A 16,813-nucleotide genomic window follows, 5' to 3' on the forward strand; every position below is an offset into this window, starting at 1 on the left:
GCACGTTCTCAAAAATAAGAATGCAGTGGTTAAAACAACAAATAATGAAGGTAAAGTAGTATAAAGAATATGGGGATCCAAAAGACAACAACCAACAAAACAAAGAAGAAAACAAAACCCACAGAGCATTATTACAAAAGATCTTTGATCAAAACCGTCATGACTGTGATACCGCACAGCTACAAAGTGAACAGAAATGTTCACATCATGAATGCTTAAATGCATAAACAGGCAATGAAAAATTCTACCAAGCACCTTTGTTGAGACAATACCACACTTTTGACATCAGGACAAATATTATATATCTCCCTGCATATTTCTCCAGAAGCTTACTTTCCAAGCAGATGGTTCTCTGTTTATTTTTTTCCTTTTGTTGCAGTCGCAGGCAAAGAGGTAGAAGTGGAGAAAAACAAGTAAAAGGTTGTTGATGGTGTGTGTTTTGATGATTAAAGAAAAGGGACATAGTGGTATCTAACTTCCAATCCAGCTTTATCCAGCTGACCTTAGCTTTTAAGGTAGCAGCTCCTCCAAAACACTAAAAACCAAGTCACAGAAGAAGAAATTCCCCTTTTCCTCTGGTTCCATAGCCTGGGAATAACCAGGCAAATAGAGTCTTAACATCAATGAACAATTGGATGACAAATGGTCATTATGACCTTTCACACCATCTTCCAATATCCAACCACATTACTGCATGCAACACTGTTTTATCAAATTACGCGTGGCAGTAATGAAATTAAGTCTGTCATAGGTGTAATGGTTTTGAATTCACTAGAGCCCCCAGGACACCGCAGCTCCTTCAGCTCATTACCACTCAGACCTTGACACCTGTGACATCACAGAGAAGGCAATTTGTAAATTAATGTCAAGGAGAGAGTAAATAAAGAATAGAGAGGAGCAAGGTGGAGCAAGGACAGGACGGAGTTTGTTTTCAAAACAACATGAAATATTACCAGCTCCGACATGGCCTCAGCCTTCAGGGATATTATCACATTCGTTTTTGATGAAAACTATCAAAGACATTAACAAGATAAAGAGACAGCATCCATTAAGTGGTAATTAATGGTTTTCTTTATATTGAATACTGTATGTGTCACTGTCACATGGCTGTAACAACAGTGACTCAGGCTGCAATGTAAAACCCAGTAAGAGAAGATCCACACACCAAAACTATAGATGCAAAATAATTTAAGGTCCTGAAATGGCCGCCTGAGGTAATGTGAATCCCCACAGGCCCCACAAATTCCTAAGTTTATAACAGAAGTAAATCCGTTTACAGTATGGGACAAGATAGTAGTCTCTATTGAATATTTTCATGTACATGACAGCGGTGACTGAGGTGATATTTTATTTATTTTAGCTTATCTGTTCAAATTGTATTAGGAGTTAGAGTTATTAATAATTGCAGGCAGAGCCACTTTGAATTAATCTCAAGGCTCAGGGGCAAATCACATCCAGATATTTGCTTTAAAATGAATCAAAGGAAGTTGTACCAGCCATAAACTGCCATCTAACAACAAGGAAAAGACTGCAGCAAATTATTCTTCATCCCATTCTTCCTTCCGGATTAAGGGGATTGTAATCCCATGAGATTTCTGTTCCGTTTAATCTCAATGAATGTTTTTTCTACTCACTCAATGGGCCACTCTAACGTATTAATCATTATGTCAAGCTTTTATTTTTTAAATGCACGCGGAACTTCCTCAAAAGCTCTTGTTGACGATCTACTAAAAAAGAAAGTGAAAGAATTTCTGCAGAAGCCATTTTCTGTCTTTCAGCAGTTTATCTCAGTGGCAGCACCGCAGCAAAGGTAAAGATTCACAGCGTTCATTTTAAGATTTATTTAGATGGCTAAGTATAGCGACGTATAACTCCGCTGTTTTTCTTTTTAGGAGGCCAAAAGATGTTTCGTATTCCTGTGGGTGAGTCTTAGCTTCTGCTAAGATCCTGCATCTGTTGATTAGTTCTGCTCCGTTCATGTTTCTGTTTTTTGCTTGTTTTGTTCTGTTGTTGAATGGGAACAGTTAAGATCTGCAAAATCATTACGGGGACGACTTTTGGGGCTGATGAAGAGCTGCTGAAGCAAGTGGCGACAAAGCTGCAGGTGCAGCGCACAAACCGCCAGAAATGTGACGTCGTTGTCCTTTTCTGTCCAATCACCTCTCGTGTTGGGACAGACGTGCAGGCAGCCATGAGTGAAGTTTCAGGTAATACAGTTTTTAAGCTGTTAAAGTGTACATTAGAATATATGAACAGGTGTTCATGTTGCTCTGGTCTTTCACTGTGGACACAGCTCAACCGAAGCCAGCAGGTTTGTGTTCATGGAGATCCAAATTGTCTTTTATTTCCTGTCCTTCTAGTCTTTTACCATATTTCACTATTTTTGAAAAAAAAATGCAAGATCTTCAAGCTCAAGACGATCATGTTACAGCTGTCAATGTGTTCCTCTTCTTTCTTGTGGTGTCAGCAGGTGATGAAAAGGTCATTCTGGTTCTGATGCACCACACCCGAGATGCCAACTACACCACAGCTGAATTTAAATGGTCGCAAACCTATGAGAACATCGTCCTGGATGTTCATGTTCTCTTCCACGAGAGTATTCAAGGATTACTGGCTTGTTCAAAGAATGGGGATGCAGTCTGTCAAATACAAGATACTTTACGTCGACACAGTAGTGGTGTTAGTTTTCAGTTTTGGAAAACGTGGCCATTTAAACGCTGGCTGATTTTTACAATAGCAGCAGGGATAATGTATTGCTTTTATAATTGGACAATGACAACAAAGTCAATCCAACGAGAGAAATAAATGTGGTCTAAGCTCTGAACTTTGGTTTTTAACAGTACTTACTGTGTATTTGCTCTTCTTCTGCTCAAATGATCATCTTTACAAATATCCACACACCACTGAACATTTAAAACACTGCCCTCATCTATACACTGAACACACCATGACATATTTTACAATAGTCTTGTAAATATATATAAAGTAAATTTGGCACCATTTGGTAAGATTGTCTCCAGCTATGATTTACATCCTCTTAAGTTTACATCAGTCAGATCTTTTTTCGCATTTCTGAGACACTAAACATGGTGCTGAAAACATTTAGATAATTTCTACTGGAATTTTGGCTCATCTAGACCCCTTCATGCCTGATTTTGAGTGATGAACTTCTCATCTGCCAGTCTGTTCTATCCTAAAATAGAAACTGTCCACGTCTCAGCCAATGCATAGGAATTTGATGATGAGTGTTTTTTTATTTCTTTTGTTACTTTGCCAAAGTCAGCCTGGCCTCATCACAAACATACAGTAATGCAAAGAAAACTTTCAACTAAGATACAGACAGAAAGTTAAGTATTTGTCATTATAACATTGCATTCTATGTAACTATGACGCTGTGAAGACCCTTACTGTATTATTACTTACATACATGTTTAAAAAGCATGATTTATGAATTAAAAGTGAGCAGTTTCCATTCACAGCTGAAAACGTGCCTTTTTCAAAACATGTCTGTTTAACACACACAGCAGGTACAAATTTGTGTGATGCTATTTGGCCTTTTCATTGTGTTTAGATCACAGATTTGAAGTTTTTCCAGACATTTTTATTCCAAGAGGCTTGATATGGATCTGAGAGGAATGGCTACAGAGCCCAATTTGCACTTGAAGTTGCACCACTAACATCACAGGTTGTTAGCCGGCACTTTTTAGAATTAGAGCTGTTTTCACAATTACTTACACAATTAACTGGCTACACTTTATCATGGATTCAAAAACAATTAAATGTCTTCTGGTGCTATGCCGTGACTGTTGTAGTAGAAATTAACCTTTGCTTGTCTCAACCCTTTCTTGTCTGTTCTTGTCACTGCTAAAAACAAATCAAACAATAAATGGAAGTAAGAGAAACGTTTGCTTAGGTTTGTTCATTTTTAAGCCCTAATTGGTATGTATGATTCCGTTATTTTCAGTTAACTGAAGAGTGGTGTGTTAAAGATGACTTTAGTCTACGTAACAGCAAAAATTTAACTTTATTGTGCAAGATATTCTAATATGATTATATTTCCACGATACACTGCACGGTTTTTACCACTCCAGGTGAAAGATGATTGTGGTAATTTCATTGGTCATGGCCACTTGACAGTGGTCTTACACCAGGAGACTTCAAAGAGGGATAGTGTCATGGCTGTGTGACCAAAGACAGGCTGCAATGAATTTTCTAAAAGCACGATCATCTTGCTATGCGTCTGTGTCCTTAGGAGAATTTCTCCTTGGCAATATAGTTGTGAGTTGTAGCAACAGAAGCTCCTATCGATTGCGAACTGTGGACAAGCATGATGATGATGTTCTATTCATTAAGTATTTTAAGTAAGATTAGTTAAGATTTTTTCAGTTTTAAGTTTTTACTATTAACTTTTTAACGAAGTTTCATTTATAAAGTTTTTTTTAGTTGCTTCTTAATATGTATGGTAGTTGTTTATATCAATTATTAATCAATATACTTATAATCACTTATCCGTAATGAAACTACATCTTATTCATACCATAAACTGTGGAGACTGAAGTCAGGGTGTTCTCAGGGTAAAGTAGATAACAGTAAATGTGTATTTTTGGCCACATTTTTGTCCAACAGACATAGTCCATTGGGATCCTTGCTGTGGTGACATGTATCTCTGTTGGATCTTTCCATAAAATTTCCCAAAGAAGCTGCAATTACGAGCTCGCTTACTCTGATTTCAGTATCATTGATGTACAGTGCGCACGCATCAAAGAAGGTGTCACAGCCAAGATTATCAAATGCTTGTCGCACAGTTTGACTTGCAGTGAATTTATAGAATGGCTTAAATCTCACAGTGTGTAGCTGCCTATAGTCTTATATGATTGCTAAGCAGTGTCTCTATTTCCCTTTCGCCTCTCCTCTTGGTGTTTGATTGCAGAAGAAGGGTCAGGTGTGTAAGGCCAGGTCACAGGTGCTGCTCATGAGTCATCTCTTCCATAAATACCTGTCAGCTGGACTGCAAACAGACAGTTTGCCACCTTGTCTCTGAGTATAGCTATGACTTTGTCACTTTTCACTCCCCTTTCTCCTCCATTCGACCTTTCCCCAACCTGTTTTTGGAGAAATCTTTGGGGAAATTAGTCAAACCTGAGAGAAACATGACCAAGGTGGTGGGACATCATACACACCTGCCTATTTACTGTTGTTTTTGTGTTTTTTTTAAATAAATTTTAGGGTCCTGAATTGAAACCTGTGACACTATCAGTTAAGGCACAGTTTCCTTCTTTAGCAGAATCACACAAACATTTCATTCCTTTCAAATCTGCTGCTTTGATTTATATGTTTGGACACGTGTAAGGGGATATAAGAAGTATTCTTTACTTCAAAAAACATAAATACTAGCATTGAGCATGTCCACGTAAATGCAATAAAGCTATTTTTTTGTTTGTTTACTTGGAGTTGATAAGTTTCTCGCAGTAATGAGAGTGTAAACACCTGAGACACCTGAGATGTCAACTACTCAAACTCTGCGGAGGATTGGACTGAAAAGAGGTGAAAATGCAGCAAAAGTCCAAAGAAAAACTTGAAAGCCTGGAGAACTATTGCTCATAACCACTTCAGAATATTACAAGAAAGTCTGGCTGCCTGGAAGAAAAAGAAACGTGAATATGTTTAAATATATTATATTTGGCAAGAACGTTGGAGTCAGTATGTAAGAAAGAATGCATGAATACAGTTGTTAAGCATGAGTTTTGCACGCATCAGAGATCTCAGGGATAGTAATGAATGCGAACAGTGATTATTCACATACGTAGAGAGAGCTATGTGGATAACAAAGATGACTGACACTAAATGTTTTGCATTGGTTTTTACAGAGAAGAAGGGCAGTTTACAGGTCAGGGTTTGACAGTTTTGTCCTCCAGCAACATGCAGAGCGGGTCATGGGTGCAACACACACCTGCAGCTCTGATGGCTGCCAGTTAAAAACAAAAAGACTTTTCCACCACAAGAGCTCAGAAAAGATGAAAAACCCCCAGTGGCGCACTGTCAGAATAATTACTCTTGAAATACATCTGGACCCGATGTCAACCATGTTCACACCTCACATTGTAATGTTAGGTACGCTTTGTTGTTCAGAAGATCAGGAGACGGTAAGTTGTCATGGTGCCACTTGCATCATCTCTCTCTTCAGCGTCACACGCTCTGGTTCTCACCCAGGCTGATTTATGCCCCCTTACTACGTGCCCTCACGCATGAATCCAGGCCTACGACTCAGCATTAAAGCGTGAGCATATAAATAAACGTGGAAACTATAAGGAGAATACACCAAACACTCTCCAGCATGATCCATCACCAAATGCGCAGAGCCAATATAGTAAGAATAAGTACAGGCATCACAGTGCGGAAAAACTGGGTTAAAAGAGTGCAACAGTATTTGCAAAACACATGGAATAGAATACTATTGATTTATAATAATAGTAATACAGCCCAAAAAGAATTTCACAAATTAGATTCATTAGCTGTTCACAAAACATTATCAGCTGAAAGTAGTCAAAGTTTGGCTTAAATTACATTAACAAGACAGTTCAAGTAAAAGATAAAGCGATTACGGTAAGTTTTAAGCTGCGCCGGCAATTTAGCAAACTAAAGAAACCTGAAAACCTGACAATTCTGCCATTGTGGGAAAAGTGTTTAAGGTCCAAAAAAAGTTATACGTATAGGATCCTGTTTACAAGGCTCTTTCTATGATTACAGCTGGATAATGAACTGAAATTGGTGTTTCGATGCATCATGAAAGAATTTCATCATGAGGCTCATTAATGTACATTGGAACATCTAATTTACATTTACTCCGCCTGCCGAAGTTATTCAAATCAGGGCACTGGTAAACAAACGCATGTTTTATATTCATCATTCTCCAGCCAGTTCTTCAGATATTAGGCACTGTCTTAGGTAAACTTTAAAGTAGGTCTGAGCTCCTTATTTATTCTCCTTATTGCTTACTTTTGTTTTCTCAGTGAACAATTCTAAAAACTCCTTTCAACTGCTGAGATGAAATTTGTTCTTCCTTTTTTAATATGGGTGGGGGGGTGGCATTTACATGCCATGTTGCTTTATTCTGAGGCAAGAAACGGGTGACTGTGACTTTAAAGCAAACCTGTGGGGCCTCAAAAACCCAAGATGGAGATGAAAAGTACATTCAGAGCTCCCCTGTGGATGAGATGAAAGAAACGGACGGTTTCAAGACATTGTCACAGTTGTTTACACCGTCACTGCTCGATGATGATTGTCAAAATGTTCAGCGGTGTCCACTTAGCAACTTCAGTTAAACGCTCCAGTCAGGAGGCACTCACTCCAAACGAGTTGCACTTTTCCTCATTTCATCCTGCTGCTTTTAGATAAGAGCTTCCATTGAGCTGCTAAGTGTCCTGCTGTTAAAACAGGTGCTGAAACCTCAGTTTTAAAATATGCTGCAGAAATATCGCAGGCCAGAGTTGCTGAATAAAATGTATCTTCTCAAAGGTAATATTTTCTGGAGAAGAAAACTCTTCATCTAATGTTGGATAAAACCTCCAAACAGCACTGGACTAAGTTGAGACACTTATCTCAGTTATTTAGACCCTTTCTGACTTAAACAGTCAATGAGAGTTAATCAAAGTGCACAGTACTCTACAGCTCAAGCACAATATTTTCACAAATTATTAAAAAAAAACATCTCTGCAGCACTGGTCCCCATTCAGGTGATCCCAAAATGGTTCCTGCCCTTCAATGTGTGGGCAAAGCTGCTCAAAACTGTGTGTGACGATTTGCAAAAACTCATCGAATAAAAAGGTTATGAAAATACACATGATTGTGTGTATCGGACCTAAAAAGCAATACATTCAGTATGTGGCTCCTGGATCAAGCAACATGTGCCATAACCTGGTCAATGGCCTTAAAATATCCTGTTGACTAAGGTCTCAGTGCAAATCGTGCAGCGTAAAAACAATATTAAAAGATTTCTGGGTCACCATGTGTCTGCGATGGACCAAGTGAGTGGTCTGCACCCCCTTTAAACAGCACATAAGCCTATCAGAAGTCTTGCTATGCTTTCAAATGGTCTGCGGCTGACACTTACTCTTTATTGAAATATTTGTGACCACAGAGAGTAGTCGAGGAGGAAAAGGATGTGAATGGCTGGAAGCAAGAAGAATACAAATTTCACATGGTGGTGTCATGGATATGCTGATGAACTTATTTCATCTTACAACATTTACTGACTTTTTCTAGCAGACTTTAGCTAAACTCTATGAGAAATATTAGGAAACACAAGTATGACTGTGTTAAGGTTGCATATGTAGCTCTGTGATGATAAGCACATTCATAAGCACAAGAAAGGCGGCCGTGGCTCAGTGGAGAGAGTGGGTCGTCCAATAACCTGAAGGTGGCAGTCCACCTCCTTGCCACAGCTGAGGCGCTGTGAATGGCTGCCCACCGCTCCAGTGCATGTGGCATCTGTGTCCATGAGTGTGTCACCATGTGTGTGTTCAACAGGTGCCGACCTGGATGGGTTAAATGCGGACGAGTAGTTTCGTGTTTCTACATGACAATAAAGTCTTAATCTTAAAATCTAATCTTATTCAGTGTCTCCCATAGTTAATTGTGGTAATATCTTTCACAATGTCGATTTGCAGTACTACTAACAGCCCTTCTTCAAAGAAGCCAAAATAACCCTTTAGTTTATGTATTAACTTTTATATTTTATATCCAAATGTTAAGATACTAACACATGATATTGCAATAGATTCTGATTGTAGATAGTCACACACAGCTGGGGGAGCAGAAAATGCAGAACAAATGCAGAAAATTGTACAATAAAAACACTCAATAATCTGAATAGAAGTAAAGATGTTTCACATCTGCTGTTTTTTAAAATGTGAGTGGACTTTGAAGTTTGTAGCCAGCAGTAATTAACAGTAATAATATTATAAAGGTAAAAAATGGCTTTCATGTCCAGCATAATGTGGTCTCTGAAAACTTTTAATATATTTCTTACCAAAGTCCTCCTTGGTGGAGTAAAACTCGACTTCTGCTCAGCAAAGAAAATGAGAGTTGAGGCTGACAGAGCAGGCAGAGGGTCCCCACCGCAACCTTTGACTCTGACTCTGACTCTGAATGCTCAACATCAAGAATCCTGTGGCTGAAGACATTCCTCGAGGGAGCTCATCGGAGCCCATCGTGCTCATTGTCACTGGTGTGATTTGTCTCCTGCTACCACAGACCTCCCTGCAGCTGTAATTATCACATACTTCGGCCAAATAATGCCTAAACTTAAATACAGGGTGACTATACAGATACACTGTCAGCTCCACAGTCCCACAGAGATTTCACATTTTTACACTTAATAGGAAACAACAGAGCTCTTACTTGTACATCCAATACATTTGTGATTTGTTTTAGTTGTGGAAATTCAGTGTTAGAAGTGTTAGAAAATAGAAAATGAAAAAGGAGGAGAGCAAATATGAAACTATTTGAATGGGAGGGTGAAATTACATACACTGTAGAATTGATTTAATCCATCCTGTGCTCACAGCTGCCAGTGTATGGCTTAAATATTTATAAAGTACATGAAGGAAACAGAAAACTTAAAATTGGATGATTCTCTTTGCTTATAAAGCTGTGTATTGCAATATTATGGAGAACAAAATTATTGACAAACAGTGGCCATGTTTACTGAGCTTTAGTTTAGAACAGTACATACAAAACCAATTTGAAGCCTTGAAACTTTGGGGTTTGTAAAAAATTCCCAGCAGTGTTGAAACAAGCTTATCCGTTTCTGAAACAGAAAGATAAGAGTTTAAAAGCCGCTCTCTGGAGAACACTTCTGCTGTGTGTATGAAGTCGTTCCAAACATCACGCTGGAGGGTGGGGAGAAAAACCAGCCTTAATGGTGAGGCTGAAAGCCCTCAATCACCTCTATAAAAGTTTCCTGGTGTCCGGATTTGATTGGCTGACCACCTATCCTCTGGAAGAGAGGCATTGGACCTGTTGCAGACAGTTTGTTATATAAAAAAAACTTGAGTTCTCATATGAAAGTATCTTGTATCATTTCTTTTTTTTTTTTGTAGCAAGCCAAAATCTAGTTAAAAAGTTCAACATGAATGATAATGAATAATACAAAGTCACTGCATTTACTTAAGATGGAATCCATGTCTTAAATAGCATTATGCCTCTCTGCCTTTATATATGTATATATTACATATACTCCATAGCTATACTGTGTACTGTCTTTATCTATTTGTCTCCTCCCTCCCTCTGATGGGGAGTGGCTCCAGCAATGAAGACACATGATAATGTTCACTATTTTTATTAACTGCCGAATTATGTAATTCATTAAATATAGTAAATAACATTCTGTATCTGCCAGCAGAAAGTTTCTGTAGTTATATAGGCTGTAATTGATTTATTGGTGACATTTTACAACGAAGACTAATCAGTCTTCCTCAAATCTGGCAAAAACTTTTTCCTTTTTCTTTTGAAATACAAAAGTAAAACTTTCCTCTGAAGAACTGTCATCATGATCATCCTCCACACTGTGAGCAGCCTGGAGAGTTTCCTTTTGTTCGTCTTTGTCCATAGGAAGTGCTGCGGGAAGTGTAACTCTTCCATCATTAAGCACCAGTCAGCTGCAGGCTGTCTCTCAAAATAGGGCTTTCCTGCTGAAAAAGAAAGTTTCTGGTTTTATCTGCCAGCCTCTGGCTCCCTGTGGCACCCTCTAGCACCTTATAGGAGCCTCTGGCACCCTGTGGCACCATTTGGACACCTCTGGCTCCCCGTGGCACCCTCTGGCACCTTGTAGTAGCCTCTGGCATTCTCTAGCACCTTGTAGCAGCATTTGGACGCCTCTGGCACCCTCTGGCACCTTGTAGTAGCCTCTGGCACCCTGTGGCACCATTTGGACACCTCTGGCACCTTGTAGTAGCCTCTGGCACCCTGTGACACCATTTTGACACCTTTGGCACCCTCTGGCACCCTGTATCAGCCTCTGGCACCCTGTGGCACCCTTTGGCCGCCTCTGGCACCCTTTGGCACCTTGTAGTAGCCTTTGGCACCCTCTGGCACCTTGTAGCAGCCTCTGGCACCTTGTAGTAGCCTCTGGCACTCTCTGGCACCTTGTAGTAGCCTCTGGCACCCTGTGGCACCCTTTGGCCACCTCTGGCACCCTCTGGCACCTTGTAGTAGCCTTTGGCACCCTCTGGCACCTTGTAGCAACCTCTGGCACCTTGTAGTAGCCTCTGGCACCCTCTAGCAACTTGTAGTAGCCTCTGGCAACCTGTGGCACCCTTTGGCCACCTCTGGCACCCTCTGGCACCTTGTAGTAGCCTTTGGCACCCTCTGGCACCTTGTAGCAACCTCTGGCACCTTGTAGTAGCCTCTGGCACCCTCTAGCAACTTGTAGTAGCCTCTGGCACGCTGTGGCGCCATTTGGACGCCGCCAGCACCCTCTGGCATCCTCTGGCATCCTCTAGCACCTTGTAACAGCCTCTTGCACCCTTTGGCACCCTCTGGCACCCTGTAGCAGCCTCTGGCACTCTCTGGCACCTTGTAGTAACCTTTGGCATCCTCTGGCACCTTGTAGTAGCCTCTGGCACCCTGTGGCACCCTTTGGCCACCTCTGGCCCCCTTTGGCACCCTCTGGCACCTTGTAGCAGCCTCTGGCACCCTCTAGCACCTTGTAGTAGCCTCTGGCACGCTGTGGCGCCATTTGGACGCCTTTGGCACCCTCTGGCCACCTCTGGCACCTTGTAGCAGCCTCTGGCACCCTCTGGCACCTTGTAGTAGCCTCTGGCACCCTCTAGTACCTTGTAGCAGCCTCTGGCATGCTGTGGCGCCATTTGGACGCCGCCAGCACCCTGTGGCACCCTCTGGCACCTTGTAGAAGCCTCTGGCACCCTGTGGCACCATTTGGACGCTGCTGGCACCCTCTGGAATCTTGTAGCAGCCTCTGGCACCCTGTGACACCCTGTGACACCCTGTGGCACCCTCTGGATGCCTCTGGCACCCTGCAGTAGCTGCCACTGCTAAGCTGTGGCAACCCAGGCTGCCACAAGAACTTGCAGTCTCTCTGTTTAAGTGCTATTTTGTTTGCCCACACAGGGAGCAAGAGGACACCCAGCAGGGGTATAAGAGCATTACCTCGTGGCCATGAAATTCAAAGCTACACTCAATTTCTTTCATACAGTTATGCAAAGTGTGATTAATTTAAATTAAAAAATGGGTAAGTGGGCACAACCTTTTTTTCTTTTTTGATAACCAGCCTTGATTATAAAGATTTATATTTCATTCAGTTTTATTTATATAGCTCTAAATCACAACAAATGTTGTCTCAAATCACTTTAGACACAGTCTGATTCAAGCCAAACATAATCCAATTCATTGTAATATAATCACAGTCCAATCAAATCAAAACAGGTCCAATTCGCACAAAGCCAAAAGAAAAAAAAACATGAAGCAACAGTAGAAAGAAAACCTCAGGATGAAACCTCTGGTAGAAGCAGACTCAGGAAGGTCGCCCATCTGCTGCATTATATATAATCAGAAAAGATCTGATTATATTCTATTATAATGCTCATTTCAACTGTACTTTGACTACATCACAGTGTGGTCAGATCTTAATAGATTCAAGTGCTCTGACGTAATTTTATATTTTAACTTCGTCTACACCTTCAGTGGAGGAGCATCCCATCGTGTAGACTGTTCTGAGTATCCACGGGTGTTTAAAGGACTGCCTCTCCTGCACAGCTCTGGCATCAGGTGGGCATTACTGGTATTATTGTTTCACTGATTGGTTCACAAATATGTGATATTAAAGCTGGAAATGGAACAGACCAAACAAAACAAATGGACAGGTCATATAATGTCAATAGCTTAATGATCTAATTATTTTTTTTTTGGATTGATTTTCATTTAGACTTAAGGATAATCTAAAATAGTCAATAGCTCAATGTCAAAAATAAAATGTTTTGTTTGTTTTTCTAGATTGGATTTCTTACATTATGTCTAACAGATTATAAGAGCCACCAGAACACCACCAGACTGCACTTTTGACACAATAAATGGCACTGAACCTGACCATTGAAACACCAGCTGTCACAGCTGCTCTGCTGAGAGCAACAGAAACATTAAATCAAATGAAGCTAGACAGGGCACTGTCGGTTATTATCGTCCAATATCTCCTGTCAGAGGGGTCAATGCGAGAGGAGACACAGCACCATTATACTTGTGATGTGCCTTGAGTAGAGATGAAAGCAAGCAGGAAGATGAGAGCCTCCAGCTGAGAAATGGGCACAGATACAACATTAGGAATTCACTGTCAGGAAGATTAATGATTTGAACATATGAGGACAAGCAATCCTGTCCTACTTGCTCTGCGACTTTGGTTAAATCAACCCTGTTTATAGTAATGGATAAATGTTCTACATCACACATTTAACAGAGTTAACAAAGCAAACAGCTATCCCTGATGATCCTTTAGTATATCCAATTATAATTGCAGATGCATCCAAAAAACGTCCGGCATATCAGCATCACAGCTGTTCATTCACTACTGCTTAGTTTGAGCTATGAAACATTTTCAAATGTGAGTCAAACGTGAAGCTACTGAATAAAGTCCCATTCAGAGATGAGATGACATTACTCGCTTTATGAACCTATCAAAGCGATGGCCTTCAGTGGGGCCTTGTGTGCCCCAACCTCTGCAAACACAGGAGTTTCTGCTGATCCCCAATAAGCTTTCCATAAACCACAGCTCTACTTCACATCAATATTCTACACAGAGGGTGAGGAATTGTATGTTTAAGTCTAACTTGATTTCTGGAAAAGGTGATGGCCCCACATCTGTTTTAAATTGCATTTTGTCATCCTATGTAACACGTGCCACCTTGTTTTTTGAAAAAAAAAACTTTTTTCATAATAATTTTGCTGTTTCTGTCAATCTTTTCTTATTTGTCACACTTTTTGAGACAATGTCTCTCTGGACTGAATGATTGAAATTTGATTGTGTCTTTCTCTTTAAAAATCAAGTGATCTTTATGAACATTATTCGCGTATCTATCACACAATAATGCATTTGATTTGAGGAAAAAATTACATCTCATCACCCGGTATGTCAATGTTTGTACAAATGCGTAACAGTTGCTATAACTGTGTGGCTTCAGCTTGTTAAAAAGCCTTGTTATGTGGGCTGCAGTCTTAAATGAGCTCCCAGGGCTGCTTTTCTATCCCAGGTGGTGAAAGCAGAAACACTCTAAGCCGTCACACTGATCAGACATGTTCACGTCGACCTCCCTGCAGAGCTCAAGACATATTTAGCTGCTGCAGGAGTTTGCAGCTCTAGCCTTGTAATGAACACACGCACAAACCGTGTCAGTGTCCATAAGAGAGACTTTGCCTGACAAAAAACACGGTGACTCATGATGAAGGTTTCAGTGGCGTTTCTATTCAAAACAGATCTGTGACAAATCATCCCTCTACAGAAATGACTCTGTCAATGTTATGGAATGAGCTGCTTCAGGGTGTAATAACTTCTGAATAAAGACCTGCTGAGAGCCTGTGAGCTAATTTTAACCATTCCACCAAAACTGCAAGAATTTAAAATGGTCCAAAATGAGCGTGTGCTGCCGAGGATCTGCGAATGAGATGTAGCAGTGCAATAGGGAAGTAATCACAACCAGCAGGTCTCACAGCTAACAGCGTGAGTGATGGGCACCGATATAAACGGACTATTTCTGGAAGCCGTCAGATGAGTCACCTTCAAATATCACCTTTTTTTTCTTCCTGCTTTCCTTGTTGAAACTCACCACTGGCAACAACGGAGGACAATTTTTTAATATTATCGTTTAAACATACCACATGCACAGAGGCAGTTAAAAACACGAATAAGCACGGATAAGCAACTGTTGGCCCAATGTAGCATTCTAAAAAAAACATGAATTAACTTCTGTTCATTTGCCGCTGAGGAATAACCTTCAACCTAACTGCTCCTGGAATCTCCACGTGGAGATATTTGATGGTATTTATCTGCTCTCACTAGTCTGTTTGCATGTCTCTCATTTCTTAAAAACTCAACAGCCTAAGGCAACAGAAATGGTTTGAGGTGATTTCAGATTGATTGTTGTATTTATTGGAAGCTGAGTCAAAGTGAAGAAGTAATGAGGAGGCTGAGACAGAAATGAGGCCGGACGTTCAGAAAGAGGATGTACTGCTGGGTCCAGACACACAACGACGCATACTCACAAAGGAAGAATTTGTGCACTTTATGCACTTTTGAGACCAATCATAGACACCTTTTGAGAGTAAATTTAAACCTGACGTGGAAATGGGGAAGAATGCACATAGAATTTAACGTTAAATTAAACATTTTAACCAGAATAATACACAATGATACAAACTTTTTCTGATGTTGTTTCTTGCCATTAGCTTTTAAGATATACTTCTATCTAACTGTGGGTAATATGAATTATTGCTATCGTGTGTAATGGTCCTACTTATGCATGGCTGCTCTGATGCTGTTGGAAGACCTTACTAATCTTACTTTAAGAAGAGAACAAATATTTAGACATTGTTCTGATTTCTTGGCTCAAAATGTTGATTGTACCACTCCAGGATTCTAAAGGCTGTTTCAGAACACAGTGAACACATCATGCTTCATCTGCATATCCGTTTCTCCCTCCCAGCAAGGCAGAATGAGAGTTCATCAAGCTGCCCTGATGCTGTCTTTGTGAAAACCTTCTACACTTGTAATACAAGCATTTCTCTTTCACCTCTGCAGGGCCTTTTGCTCTCACTTTACAGAGTTGATTGCTTTTGCTCTGTTTGTGTTTCCAGAACTGAGACCATCAAACAAAAATAGATTTTCTGCACTTCACTGATAACGATCTCTATACCTAATTAGGTGAAATTGCACTTCCTACTTGTTGCTGCTTTCATTGTCATGTCTAGTTAGCTGCGGTGCAAACAGTGCTTTTATATGCAAATTATTAATCAGGGGAGTGTCTGCATCCACTCTTGGATAATAATGGAGATAGAGACCATGCATTCAAGAGCTCTTGATCCTAGTTTTTATTATTTTTATTGTATGTGTAACCTTTGCACAGCACTTGGCAGTGGATTAACTCTTCAACTCTTGTCTATGAAAACTTCTGTGTGGATTCATTTTGCTTGCTTGATTTTAGGCTTGAGAGTTAGACAGCAACCAGATCTGACACAAAGTGCAGCTTCAACCTCTTTAAACACAAAGCTCAGCAAACACAGGGATTGTTATTAATCTTATTCAGTGAACTCATGCTGAGCCACAGGCTGATAATCCTACAGCCTCAGTGCTCACATTGCACTCAGACTCCACATCTGATCGATATGTCACAATGTGGGCGCTCAGTCCACGTGGAATCGTGAAGCGTGCACTGCCCGTTCATCCACCTGGTTTATCAATCTGTTACAATAAGACAGTGATGTGGAAATCTGCTGCCATTTGAGTCACAAGGGCTCTGAGGGTGTGAAAACAGCTAAATGATAAACTGACTGTTTTTCCATCTGTCATCTTGACATCAATGTGAGGTGTGTTCACTTCAGTCAGCTGGTTGTTCTTATGCTACATACAGGTGAGAACATCTGTCTATCCAGATGTTACTCTGCTTCTCTTGCTCCAATCTGTCTCCTCACTGATAGTTAGGATCAAAGTGTGTGTAGGAGAATCACAACTGCTGTAACCTGCTGTATCTCTAAGTCAGTTATAACATTTTGAGAGGAGAGCTGATTGTCTCCAAGGGAATCCATCATGACA

The 16,813-nt window shown here is 40.4% G+C and overlaps 1 long non-coding RNA gene across 1 annotated transcript; it reads left to right on the plus strand.

Moving 5' to 3' along the window:
- The first annotated feature begins 1,745 nt into the window (after nucleotides 1-1,745).
- LOC140319968 (uncharacterized) lies at nucleotides 1,746-4,097 on the plus strand. The gene is made up of 4 exons (XR_011917993.1): nucleotides 1,746-1,810; nucleotides 1,893-1,922; nucleotides 2,025-2,207; nucleotides 2,471-4,097. It is a non-coding gene; the product is annotated as an uncharacterized lncRNA (long non-coding RNA).
- The last annotated feature ends 12,716 nt before the right edge of the window (nucleotides 4,098-16,813 follow it).

Source organism: Leuresthes tenuis, unplaced genomic scaffold, assembly GCF_036924035.1.
Source record: "Leuresthes tenuis unplaced genomic scaffold, fLeuTen1.0.hap1 SCAF_12, whole genome shotgun sequence".
In the NCBI taxonomy this organism is placed as follows: Eukaryota; Metazoa; Chordata; class Actinopteri; order Atheriniformes; family Atherinopsidae; genus Leuresthes; species Leuresthes tenuis.